This window comes from Plectropomus leopardus, chromosome 10 (genome assembly GCF_008729295.1).
Source record: "Plectropomus leopardus isolate mb chromosome 10, YSFRI_Pleo_2.0, whole genome shotgun sequence".
NCBI lineage: Eukaryota > Metazoa > Chordata > Actinopteri > Perciformes > Serranidae > Plectropomus > Plectropomus leopardus.
This window is the reverse complement of record NC_056472.1, coordinates 31,043,105-31,055,527: the sequence shown is the minus strand read 5'-3', so window position 1 is coordinate 31,055,527 and position 12,423 is coordinate 31,043,105. Positions and strand designations below refer to the sequence as shown.

At 39.9% G+C, this 12,423-nt stretch overlaps 1 protein-coding gene across 5 annotated transcripts in view; it reads right to left on the bottom strand.

Annotated features, from left to right (window-relative positions):
* Positions 1-12,423, bottom strand: part of sema5ba (sema domain, seven thrombospondin repeats (type 1 and type 1-like), transmembrane domain (TM) and short cytoplasmic domain, (semaphorin) 5Ba) — a 226,256-nt gene that overhangs the window by 53,020 nt on the left and 160,813 nt on the right. The window lies entirely within an intron of this gene.

Below are 12,423 nucleotides of genomic sequence, written 5' to 3'. Positions count from 1 at the left end.
CCAGAGAAAATGTTCTTTAATACAAAAAATATTTGTCTTCATATCAGTTATTAAAGGAGAAGTTTTGATATCGATCTAATATTTAGTAAAATAAATAAATAAATAAATCCAAATTTACCCTATTCACATGCAGTGTCTTATTTTTGCTCTAAAATGTATGGAATTTAACAATACTGAATTTTAGGTGCACTTACACACCAAACATTCCAGCTGTACTCCATTTAAATTCTGAGGGCTTTTACAGAGAGGTTTGTTGGTGTATCATTCATAGCCGGATTTATGGAACATTTTATTCCTAAAAACACGGTAAAAATATTTTCAATAGCTGTTGACAGTATTTTCTGATTTATGATGTGAAACAAAGAGAAACATTTGACTATAATATGTCAACAAAGTGAAACAAGAACTTTGACCTCGGCTGTATCCAATGTTCAGATTTCTGCTCCTGAAATGTCATCAAAATCAGTGCATAATTAATTAGATAATGCCGAATTTGCATATTTAAACTCAATAAAAAAAAATAACTGTCTTAATGTAAGTAATCAACGATGGAAGTTTCAGCAATATCCATCCGTAGTTTTACCAGATTCCCCTGTATTATCTCCCGTTAACGTTTTGAAACCTGGAGAGACACGATGGTGCGATTTCTTTAAAAAACATGGGGAATGCAGGCAATGAGCAACTTGGTAAGAAATGTGTCACAAATGCAAGAAATTAGTAGATTTAGAAAATTATATTTAAAAAGCTGGGGGGGAAATGTTTAGAGAAAAAATAAAAATACAACGGAAAATAGAGTTATTATAATCTTTAAGCACTTTTCCAAGTAATTTCCTTTATTTATTTTAGAACTATTTTAAAATAACTTTCAGGTCATATTTTTTTGTATTTTTTACTTATTTCTTGCTATTTTGGGGTCATTTCTTCTTTTTTTGCTCATAGCCTCTTTTCTATGTTCTTAAAATAAATAAAGCCAATTTACTCAGATTGCAAAGGGTTAATACAAATAAAGTGATTTGATAAGTACACCAACACTTGCACATGCATTGTATACATACACATCAATGCAGAGAGAGTCCAGCCAAATCCCCAGGTCTTTATCTAATGCTCCTAACCTCATTTTATGTGAAGAAAGAACCCGCTGGAGCTACATTAAGGCCAATGTTTCAACCTCAGTGAATACCTGCATCGCAGCAGAAAAGCAAAAAGGGCTCACTCAGCAGAGCTACATGGCTGCAGGGACCAGAAATTGAACTAAGTCTGCCAGGATTATCCATACATATTTTTATTCTGCACAACAATATGCCAGCAGAAGCAACAGCTTTGGCCCAAAACAGTCACATCCAGAGGCAGCCTGAGTCAGCAGCATCTCCGCTAAACAATAAAGCAACACCACAGGTTCAGGAGGTTGCACAAAAAGCCAGGTGTTAGATCTGAGCTACTGTAGAGAAGTGCAAAGCTCACTGAGTACAAAAGCATTGTAAACTGTTTGAGAGAGAAACTTTGATCACTGGAGTCTTTTTTATTTTAGCCTAAGCTTGACTTGACCTATTTTCTGCAGTGTTTCTAATCAAATGCAAACCGACCCAAAGTGAAGGAAACCAAACAAAGTGCTAACAGTGGGTTAAATTTAAAAAATAATATCTGTGACAGCAGTGATAAAACAGCTGGTACACAAGCAGCAGATTCTGTCAAACTGTATTCAGATCAGGCCCAGTCTTTCACTGGGGGCCCGCAGTTCATTTCAAGGTAGATTTTATGTCAGCAAGTTGATGCGATGGGAAGGAGAACGCTGTGCAAAATCAGAAATATTGCACAGTTATGTGGCTTGCTTCAGTTGGTTGCCCAGCATATCGTTTATCTCTCACGTTGAGTCTGATCTCACATGGAGTCAGTCGCACATTTTTCATGGGTTGGAGGGATTTAAGGATCCCTACCGTGTTCTGTGCATGTCAGGTTGCACATGTGAGTGTCAAAGTGAGTCTGAAATGCATCAAAGTGATGCGAGATACTGAAGGTGCATAAGGCTTTGTTTGGGGCTGCAACCAATTATAATGCAGCATTTTAATCAGATTGAACTTGTAGTTTGCTTCATCTCATTATTCAGTCCGACATCATTCCACTTGTTAGATTATTCTGTTAGGAAAAAGGAGGTTATTTTTTTTGTTCTGCCCTAACCTCATTTTGTCAGTTGACACAAAAGCTAATAGTTCCTTGGAGCAATAAATGTAATGTTTTCCAACGTTCTTCAGCAAAGAAATATGATAATATCAGAAATTCTACCCCTGTGAGACGGCCGAAGGTGCACGTGTTCTCCATCAGAAATGCCTGAGGGACATCAGACAGATTTGTTCCCTTTCATAGTAGTTTTAAATCTGACAAAAAGACTTGCTGCTTGCTGCGAACTTCAGGTAACATGTAAACACTGGCGTGCAGATAGCGCAAGCTTTTGTATGTCTTACATGAGCGAGCACAGGAGAACGCGGCTCCCACACTCAGAGCTACAGGCTACAGCAAGACTAAAAACACTGTGCCAGGGACGTTTTTCAAAACAACTTGGAACACTGGGGCTTCAGGACTCTCTGATTACTTTAGACGAGTAGTATGGAAACATTTTGTGGTTTTATTGTGCTTTTTTGTTTTGTTTTTTTTGCGTTTGAATCCTAGTCACCATTTGCTTCAACTGTTTGGGAGATGAGTGAAACGCATTTTCCCTGTGAAACCACGTTATACAACATCACCCGAATTTCCATCGGCATAACATTGAGTACGTAATGACTGAATTTTTATCTTTTGGGTCAACTATCCCTTTAAATATGTTTTGCTGCTGCTCCTGTCCACAGACACCGGACTTCACTGACAGAATGCTTTTTTAAAAAGAAGGAGATGGTGGTCCATCACTGCTGCTATTCGGTTAGCTTGTGTTATTGCGCAACTTTTGGAAGTGAACTAATGTGGCGTCCACACCAGTGGGCTACATTGCTTATCTCTGGTGCCCAGGTACTCCTTTCTGCTCCTCCAGACTGGGAATGAGTCGACTACCATCTACTGTAGGTAATATACTGACTGTGAATATGTAAATGTGTTTTTACAGTACAGATGCAGTATTATGTGGAATTTCAATGCATCATCACCTGGCTGAATAAAGCTTTAATGATAATAAAATAGCACCATCTTCAACCTCCAAGCTCAAATCTTCCAAGCTAACACTGTTTGCAAAAAGTTTACATTTGAAAAACACGGAAAAGAACGCAGATGGATTCAGCTGTTAAGAAGATGAAGCAAGTGGGAAAAAACTGTGTCTGTTTTGCTTCATGAATTACTAAAATGATAAATTAGTTATCATAATAATTATCATAATTTTTTTACTGCTAATCTATTAACAGGACCAATTGTTGCAGCCCTCCTCCTTATCCCACCCCCGACCTCTCAGATACGAGGCTCTCGAAGAAGGAGTGAAGTGGAGGGGTCAGTGAAGTCACCCAGAAATAGATAAGGAGGCTCATAATTAGTTAGTAATGGCAGGTTAGACACCTCAGCAGGAGAATCTCTCTGCTGCTCCGAGTCCACGACAGGAGGACCCTGCCAATAAGGGCTCGAAGTTAATTAAAAGACCTGGCCGTGCTCGGAGGTCTTAAGTGTCCTTATTCTGATGGCATGTGAAAACCCTCCACTACATAACCGCTCCACTGGCTCCGCTGACTGCTGCTGCACGTCTCAATAAAATTACAGCTGAATCATTTCCTTCCTTATTTCCTTCCCCCCTCTCTCTCTCTCCTCATCTCAAGTAGGGCTGGGTGGTTATTTCTGTCACTGATTGATGAAATATGTGTTATTATTTTTTAAACTGATTGATTAAAGGGGCAGTACACCAATTCTAAACATCAAAATCAGTTTATGAGAAGTACTACTTAGCTTCAGTGTCTTATCTGGATGTGCATTTGCTCTCCAGCAGCAGCTTTTTTTTCTCTTATTTTTTTTAATTTTGCTGCCACCTGAAACCATGAGTGGAGGTTGTGCAGGGAGGTGAAAACATGGGCATTTATCAAGTTTTATCAGGACTCTCTTGAGAATGAGACTCTGTGTCTAAATGAGATTACCTGTCAAATAATGATTAAATATTAATTTAAAAAAAAACCACATACTTTTTTTTTTTGGGCATTTTTGCCTTTATTAAATGGGACAGATTAACAGTGTAAAAGGGGGAGAGAGAGTGTCCTGGCATGCAGCAAAGGGCCTTGAGTGGGAGTTGAACCTGAGGCTGCTGTGGCAAGGACACTGCCTTTATTCATGGGGCACCTGCTTTATCCACTCAGCCACTGATGCCCCAAAAACCACATACACGAAACTGTACTGTAACATTAAGCGTTCCAGACACATCTTGATTTATTTGCACCTTTTAGTTCAACATTCTACAAAACAGAAATGTACTTGTCACCTGCTAGCTGGGGCTTGACAATAACAGCGTCCCACTGCCCCAGAGACAACAGAAAATATATTTGGGACAGAGATCTTTTCCCAGAGGCCTGAAGGACTAAAGGGATTTCTGTATGTGTGTGATGTTATGTAGGTTATAACTGTTGCTAAGCAAATGACAGATTGAATCCAGCACTGACGATAGACTGAATTATAATGTTTTTTTTACAATGACTTTGAGGTAGAAACTTCAACATCACATTTGTAATCAAATGTCCACAAATACAATATATTAGCAAACTCTGCCTTCATTGATTAGTTGTAAAAAAGGCCCACTTAAAATATCAATATCAGTTTAAGTATGTGCTATATTTACAATATCTTCACCACACTTCCTCGCTGTGAGACATCCCTTGCCGACGGGGATTTGAAGCCGTTCAAAAATACAAGACTCGATTAAGAAAAACAGTCATTTCTCTGCACCAAACTGTGGAGTTGCTGGTTGAGCGCTGCCTCCATCAGAAATTTTGCAAGGTAAAGAGGCGCAGATATTCAAATACAGTGTACACTTAATGGATATTGATTTTTTTAAGGTGGTTAAAATATGTTTTGCTGCAGCCACATCCACAGCAGAACATTTTTAAGTTTCATGCTGGTAGACCTTATCAAAGCTTATCAAAGACATTAGCAAAGCAACACATTTCATAAAATAAGCACAGAAGAGCCAGATAGGTCGGACCACCGTGTATTACTCTATATCTTTATATGCTACAGTAACGACTGAAAACGACAAGTTTGCCAAATTTCAGTATCTCCAAAATGCACTTTTGAATCTCCAGAGAAGCTTCATGATTATCTTATTTTCATCCACAGTTAAGTTAGCAGAGGGCTTCCTGTGAGGAAATTTCAGGCTGGCAAAGGCATGACCCGCCCTCCTCTGTGTCTGATTGGCTTGTCTCATATTCTGACCCTGGACCTACCAATTGTTAACCATTTCTGCTTCAACTCTCAGACTGTCGTCAGTGAGCACAGGTGAGATTTGTTTGCCTCCAGGGCTGAAGTAACTTTGGGGTTAATTCTCTTCACTTTAACCAGCAGCTGGAAAGCAACATGTGGGAGCTCCACATGGTCTTGAGTAGCAGCAGCATTTATTAACTGAAAACTGTGACTTACTCTGCACATTTACCACTAAGCTGACCACTTTTACTTCTAGGTGAAGACCCGTTCCTCTGCCCTGCTCCGTATACTCAGATGCATTCACTAACACACGAATCTGCTCTTTGCTTTCACTCTACCACTCACACATACGCTCACAGTCCTGTCTCTAAAAGAACCACGCCACTCTAACACAATCTAACCAATGACGGCACGTACAGTACTGGCCAATCAGACGCAGAGTAGGGCGAGTCATGACTTCTAACCTCTTATGGGGAAAAATTACATTGAACTTTGCCGTCCTACGCAAACCTCACAAATCTTAAGGGCTGGCATGGGATCTTGTTGGCTTAGTGGGGCGCCAGGTCTGTAACACTGTAGGGGAAACACTGGTGGATGGGTAAATACTTGGCATTATATTTGGCATTTTGCTGATTATCTGTATCAGAGTTTTATTTTAATGATCACTGATAAAAATTAATTGATGAAAAAGTGTGAGTATTACACTCAGCCACCACCAGGAAGGCAGTCTGCAATACATGCAAAGAAAGTGTCGGCATGGGAGGAACTCTTACTTTGTAAAACCTCGGGGAGCTATTTTCAGTTATTCATCTTTTATTTAATTTTTTACTGAACTTAATAAAAAAAAAAACATGCTGGGGAGCTTGCTGTAGATGATGTTGAAAGGTTGAGTTTTCATTAAACATTTGCTAAAGGCATTTAAACAAAGTTTTGTGCTACAGTTTGTTACATAACAAATTTTATCTCATCTCATCCTTTCAGTCTCATTGAGTACTTATAATCAGTATCGGCCCTGAAAAATCAATATCTGTCGACCCCTACTAAATACAATATATATTCGCTGTCCTGGTCAATAATAAAAAACTGAATATATGTAAAGAGCAACAGAGGGAGAGAGGAGGTCACTACAGTATTGAGACCTGTCCCACATCGTGAGCAGACAGAGCGAATAAGTACTCTGTTCCAACTCTTTCTGCTCTGTTTTACAGCCCCAAACTCCTGGGAGCAGCTGTGAGCCTGTTCAATTTAGGCCAGACAGATGGAGACAGTGTTTGTGGTGATTGCATTAACATATCCAACCCCGATGAGGGAGGCGGTTTTGGAAGGAGGACCGACGAGCTGCTTCAGAAAAGAAGGGCAAGGAGGGAGGAGACAAAAGGACGGCGGACAAAAGCTCAGAGCTCGCTGATTTTTCTCATTACTTCTTCTCATTCCCTCCCACTCTTGTTTCTCTGCCTCTCTCTTTATCCCCCCTGGCTTTTCCCTCCTTTTGTCGCTTTACCGCTCCTCGCTCTCTCCTTCGCTCTATCTCTAAAGATGGCTGCAGGCTGATGGAGAGCAGCCATGTGGTGGCAAATACCGGCAGCTTAACAGGTGAGAGAGCAGAAGGTGAGAGGCAGGATTCAACGTCTCCTGTGACAGAATACAGGATGCATCTGAATACCAACAACCATGTTCACACAACACACAGCAAACATGCACACACAGCACAGTCAAAGACAACGCTTCCCAACTCACAGCTTTCACCTGCGACTCTTAATAGTCTCACATGAATTGGGCCTTTGGTCTGATGATTTTGGATTTGACTTCATGCATTTAAAAGCATATGTGAACTAAGCAGCAACTTCCAAGGCTAAAAAAGTGGAGCCAACACGAAAGTGACAAAGAGTGCAGCTCCTCTGACCCTTTAAAACTGGAGCAAATTGGTTTGATTTCTTTCAAAAACATGGAGAAAAGGTCAATGAGAAACTTGGCACAGTTTAGTGATAGGTGACAGAAAACATATATATTTATCATTACAAATAAATATTTTAAATTATGTCAGAAAAAAATGTGTACATATATTTTTCCCCAATTTTTAGCACTATTTAGGGTCAATTTCTTGTTTATTTTTTACTTTTCTAAATTTTTCTTCTTATTTTGAGGTACTTGATTTTGTGATTTCTTCCTAATTTCTTGCTAACTTTTGGTCCATGTCTTGTTTTAACTTGGTCATTGCATTTTCCCCATGTTCATGTTCGGTTTTAAAGGGCTAATGGTCATTTGAGGCTGGCTCCGAAAGCGAGTCAATCCTCATTTTTAAAATATCCAACCTTACAACTGGTTTTGGTTTCTTTAGCTAGTCCCCCCCCCCCCCCCCCCTTTCATGACAACTGTACAGGGAGTGAACTTTTTCTGTAACTCTCCTGTTAAAATGCTTTCTGACACCTAAAAAAGTTCAGCCACTGGCTATGAACTATAAATGCACGGTGCTAGCCAAGCTGGCAGCTAGCGTAAACGTTAACTGATAACGGATTGCATCATGTGATGGACGTGTAAGTTACACAGTTAAGCCACAGTGTGCTGGTCCACAAACCAATGGGTGACGCCACAGTGGCTACGTCAATTATTTGAAACCGTCTATGATGCGAACAGCAGCTTGCCTCTGGAGAAAATTTGCTAAAATCAAACATACCTGATATTCTCTGCGGCATTTCAGCATTAAGCAGCTCATGAAATCTTCCGTCTGGCTGTCAACTGAGTGCTGCTGAGTGTTTAATTTGTACATTTTTGATTTAGGTAGGTTGATGTAGGTAACCCAAATGAAATACGCACCCAGTAAAGTTATTTCTGTTTCCATTTAGAGTTTGTTCATGCTTTATTTCTATTCCCTCTTTCTTATTCCCTGTTTCCCTTTTTCTCATATTTTCTTACCAGGGAGTCAGGCCTTTTTGTCTGTTTTGTGCGGATAAATGGAGAGGAGGAGATCGTGCCTGAACGAAAACATGCATGATTTGTGAACAGGCAGGGGAATCGACAAACAGATTGCATCTTTTTATGTGCAACCCTGTTTCATTGCTGCCTTTCCAGAATGCCTTCTGAGGGGGGAATTTAATTTGTTAGTTGTGCCACAGATTCAGTCAAATTTACTTGAAACGTGCACTGGCCCTGCCTCCTGCATTATAAAAAGACTGAGAAGTAAGAAAGCATTTTAAAATGTCTCTGTGTCCCTTTGTGTTATTCTGTGCCCGTCTTCGTTCTAAAATCAGACAAAGGCAGACTTTTTTGCAGGTCTGTGAAAGCAATGCAGAATGGGAGCTCTTCATCAGTTCTTTTTTTCCTCAGCAGCAGTTTGTCACTCGCGGGGTGGATAATTGATCTGGTGACCCATTCACAGCTGATCAGATCACATCAATGGATGAGAGGAGCCGTTTGCAGATGTTTGTATGTGAAAGCCACGTTTTAGATCCAGCAGAATTAACAGTTAAGTTACAATTTCCTCTGGACAAACAGACCTTTGCTGCGATTACACTTTCACTGAATGTAAGAAGCATAAAGAGAGCCATAATCTCCACACTTTGGCCCTCAGTGTTTCCCCTCTGTAATGAAGTGTGTGACTCCCCCACCTGGAGCAATCAAACACCAGAGGGAGTGGGAGTAGGTCTGTATATCCTGCTTGGCTGCAGGCTGCATGCATCCGCACTGATCATTAGCAGCAGCGGGGAGCCTCTAAACACTGGAAAATTGTCTCTCTGTATAGGTGGGGAAATGTCGGAGCACCAAACTTTATGAAGTGATGAAATCTGAGGGCTAAATGAAAAGAAACTGAAGTGTTTTGGTATGTGTGTGTCACTGGTACCCTATTAATACTCTTGTTGGTGTTGAGAGGGCTCTTTAGCACAGCTGCAGCTTGTTTTCATGGAGCTGCTCGTCCCTTCTACTCGACAGTGAGGGCAATGTTGAGGAATAATGCACGGCTAAGGATAACAATGTCTGAACAGACGTTAAAGGCTTGTTTCTCCTGTGTGATGTACAAACGAAAGCTTGAATATAGATAATAACAGAGGCTAAAAGGTAGACTCAAGATGAGCTATTCTCACAGTATTTCTACCTTCTGTTTCCATCAGACACACTGAGCTAATTTAGATGATAAATGCCAGAAATGTTTTTCTTTTATATTTGTAGCTTGACGTATTCCCTCTGCTATATATTATTGAATTAGAAATATCGCACAACTGCAGGACATCGACAGTGTATCAGGTTACTTCTCATGCTTATTGTGATTAATTATCTGCTCTAAGCCGTTTAACATCTTCTATGCCAGCATCCTCAGCGAACATTACTTTCAGAGACTGCAGCAAGCTGAGTTTTAAAGCTAGAGAGAAGATCCTGGTATCAAATTAAATTAGAAGACCTAGGGGGGTTAAATAACACTCCAAAGTTGTCTTTAATTTGGCTGTTGACCTCTACAGTTATCTGAATGAAAATGGGTTCTATGCGTAGCCATTTACAGACATGCCCACTTTATGTCCTCTCAGGCAATTGCGGGCAAAAAAAAAAAAACCCACACAGTATTTCTCACACAGTACAATTGTGTAATTTTCACCTTTTGCATTTGAGAATTTCTGCATACTGGGGTTTAAACAGGCTTTGAATAGCATAAATTGGGTCTGACTGCTGAAAGTCTTGTGGATTCAGTGAGCCCAATTTTATTCAGTGTGATGATGTCAGCCCCTATAGTAGCAATTTCATTGTAGTGATACTATTTCCTGAAATTGACCTGACTATAAAATGACCTAAGTGACCTCTGGGATAACCACGGCCTCAAGAAACTTTGCAACTACAAACTCGTATATTAACAATAAGGGGGCTTTGCAGTAGCTTCCAAAACAAAGGAGGTCACCAGCCAAGTGCAAATACAAATAAAAATGAAATTCTTACAGTTTAAAGTTTTTGATACCACATCACAGCATGGATCTTTGTGGTCTTCCTCAAAGTTTGTATCTTAATGCGGTCCTTTGGAGGGATTTTCAATATTTCAATCAATTCTCAAGTGACAAGTAAAATGTCTAAATTTAGCACCAAATCTGTAAAACAAGTGATATCTACCCAAAATCTTCTGACATGTAGTTGGGCCTGGGAATGGCCATCATATACTCCTGTCTTAATTTTTAAAGCCCTTATACACTCTTGACTTTCAAAGTTTTAAAATAAAACTTAAAAAACGTACTTTTTTAAAAAAACATATATACAACTATAAAAACTTGATACAGCGCTGAGCTGCATCTAAAATCAACCTTCAGGTTCCCAGCTTTCAGATGACGTATACCACTTCTGTGTGGTTGTGGTGGGGGGAGGTGGTGGTGCAGGAGATTTTAAAAAAGTATGCTATTGCATATGTGGGGAATGTACAGGAAATAATAACTTGTAATGTTTAGTTGATGACTGCTCCTTAAGAAGTGGTAACAAAGGAGACAGTAGAGCTTTTTCAATTACTGATACTTGTGAGTAATGAACAGGCTGTTGACTAATCACTTCAGTGTGCATATACAGATATAATAAACTGTGAGGGGATCTGCAATAGCTTGAATACCGGGAACTGTGACTCCCTGTACTACTGAGAATCTGATTCAATATCTACTCCCCCGTTTCCAGGAAAAATACTTGCTGGAACCCAAGAATTTTAACAAGTGTGTGCATCTGCGTTCCCATACTGAGGACTAGTGTATGTTCTAAAACAAAGACACCTTCTTCAAACCTCTTTTACACCAACTACCAACTGTCGATGCTCCAAAGTTTTCTTTGCTGATATCAACTTTTCTTCCTTTTTTTTTTCCACGACAGAATTGCAGCTTACAGTTCAGCTGTGTGGCTAATTATATTCCAGAGATAGTATGAAAAAAGTGGAAGGCAAAAATGTGTAAACAAAATGCAGGTGGCTGAATCAGTCATGCAGACCTACATCCCCATATCAGAGTGCAGAGCAGCATTCAACAGGTGGAGCATTGAGGGCAAGAGGAGCCCTAATGGTACAACTAAACATCCAACAACAATGCTTCAGAACATGAACACAACACACACAAGGCTGCATGTCAGCCAAGCAGCAACCCCCGGGGCTAAAAAATGAAGTCAATGTACGGTCCAAAAACTGCAGTTCCTCTAATAGCCTCTCGAAGCTGGCTCCAGTCAAACTTTCTGGGTGGGCACAGGCACGGCCCCCGTTCAGCACCAATATAGCCTCGGCAGGCGACGGTCTCTCAGCTACATTCACTCATGCATGACTGTACTCTATAGCTGTAGCCATAGCTGCTGTTTATTGTTTATAGTTCATTATTTATCATTTAAAGTAAGCCCTAATTGTAATGTTCTGTCACCTAAGAGAAGTCTTGTTCCGCATTTGGTTGTTTTTGCGGACAGTACATTTTTCAGCCAAATTAGCATTGGTATTATCACAGTTAATCAAAGCTGTAATAGCAATTGGGCTGACCAAGCTAGCAGCTAACATAAGGGTAAGCTCCGCCCTCTCTTCCAGTATGGCCACTTCTGGTTCTACGAAAAAATAATAATAATAAGACATGGTTCCCACACCTTTAGGCAAGTGGGATTTGACATTTCTAAAAGACTTTTGTAATGCCTCTTGCATTGAAATTTAAAACCAATCTTAAAAAAGCAAAAATTGGAGGAAAACATGAACCGCCATCAATTTCTTAAGATTATGGAGGATTTTGCCAAAAGAATTATAGTTTAGGATTAGTTTATCTAAGAAGGGACAGTGCAAATGAATAAAAACACAAGTTATAAAAATGCCAGGATTAGCCAGCAGGCTATTTTTCATCTGTAGTCGTTCTGCAAAGCTGTATTTGTATTTTTCAGAATTTTTAAAGATTGATTTAAGACATTTTAATACCAATTAATGCCTTATTATAGATTAATAAATTCAGTGCCTCTTAGGACTTTTTAAAGACCCATGGGAACCCTACAAGATGGCGACTGCAAAAACGCGAAACTCAGTGGAGCTGACAAACTAACAGGTGACATCATGCTGTGACATCAGGTCCATTACTGAATGCAGTA